This window comes from Humulus lupulus, chromosome 9 (assembly GCF_963169125.1).
Source record: "Humulus lupulus chromosome 9, drHumLupu1.1, whole genome shotgun sequence".
NCBI classification, from domain to species: Eukaryota; Viridiplantae; Streptophyta; class Magnoliopsida; order Rosales; family Cannabaceae; genus Humulus; species Humulus lupulus.
Window position 1 is genome coordinate 3,071,002 of NC_084801.1, and position 2,440 is coordinate 3,073,441.

Consider the following 2,440-nt stretch of genomic DNA (forward strand, 5'->3'; position numbering starts at 1 on the left):
CATTTGAAATTAATGGTGTGGATGAATATGCAAGAGATTATGAAGATAATTTAGATCAAATAATTGATGATAATGCACATTAATATGGATACAATAAATCAATTATAAGTTTGCAACCTTCCTAAATATTTATACACACAAACCAATTAACTTTAGTTATACAAACTTTAAAAAATATCCAGTCGCTTGTAAAATTTGCCCCCCAAAAAAAAAAAATGAAAACAAAAATCTTGTACAATTTGAAACAATGACTTTATTTGGGAGCCATTGTAGACTGTTAATGTATCCAACTGGGGAGACCTGATTGTTGGGTTCATTGTAAGTGTAGATCTCACGTCTCCCATTGGGAGAGGTGAGAGACATCTCACCTCTCCCAATGGGAGACGTTGAAAGCTGTCCAAACACGTAGACTTTCAATGTCTTATATTGGGAGACGTGGGATGTCTCTCACCTTTCTCAATGGGAGGCATTAAAAAGTCTCTCAGTTTTTTTTAAATAAATTAATTAAATGAGAATATAATTAATATTAATTTAAAATGATTTAATAATTAATTAAAATGAAATTGATTTAATAATGAATATAATTAATATCTTCTTCTTTAGGTTTTGATTTTCCTGCATAATGTCCCGAGTTTGCTGCAAAATGGTGTCCACTTCAAGTGGCAATTGCTTGGACATTTGAGAAGTTGATGAAGAGGCTGCCCTTTTTGCGCCAATTTCCCTCCACCTAGGCAACCCCCCAAACCCTTTCTTATAACGCGAGCGGGGCCCAAGGACATCCGTGACAATGTCCATATCAGGCGGGAACTGACCGTCGACATTATCACCGACACAAGAAGCAGCAGATGATACAGGCGCTATACTCTGCGATGCTCGATGCTCGGTCATCTCAATCTGCACAATAAAAACACATATATCACATTCCAATATAACATTATTTGAAAACCTAACTTAGAAATTTTTAATATAACTACATATAAAGTATAACTTTATTATCTATCTGCCAACATCGTATTATTAATGACTGCAGCCAATGATTGGAAAATAATGTAATTGATTTTGTTCTTATATCAGGGAGCAAATGAGCTAAAGTTAATTTGGTCATGAAAATTCATATCTAAATCACAATAATGAAGATATTGTTGATATATACACTAAGAGCAGTTTATTCCATTAATGGGGAATTTACGTCTCTAAACACATACATCAACAATATTTGGATGTTTGTGATTTAGATATGGATTTTCATGAACAAACTAACTTAGTCCATAAGCTCCCTGATACAGGGACAACATTAGTTACGTTTTTTTTTTTTAATCTTAGTCCACAATCATTAATCATAAAAATATTGGCACATAGATTATAAAGATTTAATTGTTATAAATTTAATTAATAATTAATAAGTAATTACTAATTGACACCAACCAATTAATAATTAGTATTTCTTAATTATTTACGAAAACTTTTTTAAAGTTAAATGATCATAAATTAGTCAAGGTTAGGCAACTTACATGTTTTGTTGCCGCTTCATCGCTAATCCACTTATCCTTCTTCTTGTGGAGCTGCTCGAATGTGTCGATCATGCTCGGAAATTGGTCAGTAGATGGGTTGATCTAAAAAAACAAATTATTAAAACATTGTTACCTTTATAATATTTTCGTAACTATAAAGATATAGGTTATTATAATTTACGCGATCATAAACATGGACAACGATGGATTTGGAACCGTATCCTTTTGGTATGGTCATTTTTGCTTGAGCCTCTTTATTTCTCTTCGATATACGCTTCAAACATAAAATACTACTCATTAATCTAGATTGTAATTTTATAATCAAACATTAATGTTAAAACTAAGGTATACCTGTTGAGAATCAGAAGGCCAAAAATCGCATAGAATTTCCCAATCAGAAGAACTAATCGAATTATAAGGTTTCGACTTCACTCTCTCGTTGTCCACCTCTCCTCCAACCTCTACCCAGTGTTTCTTCATCGTGTGGCGCCAATAACTCATATGCTTTTGCATTTGTCTTACTGGATTGTCTTGTGGATAAATGAATTTGTCCTAAAATCACAATTAAATTTGGAATTTGTTAAAATATTATGAAGATAGAAAAATAATTAATAGTGAGTTATTGAAGATTTACAAAATGCTTACAGATAACCTCTATCGAATAACTTGTAGATCATTTGACATTACTTGTGCCCAAGCTAGTGTAGTTGGGGGTACGGTGTCACGCATATAACGAGCCATGGAATTGTTGAACCACTTGTCGTACGTTTGAATAGCTTTTCCAGTTTGTGCATCAAACTCTACTTTTCGATGGCTAACTTTTTTGGTGACCAGCTCCTTCTCGATATTGGCACTGTAATAAGCTCCCCTGTCCCTCTTGGAGCCACCATCGGTGTCATTGCTTAGTTCATCCATTCTTCATTAAAATA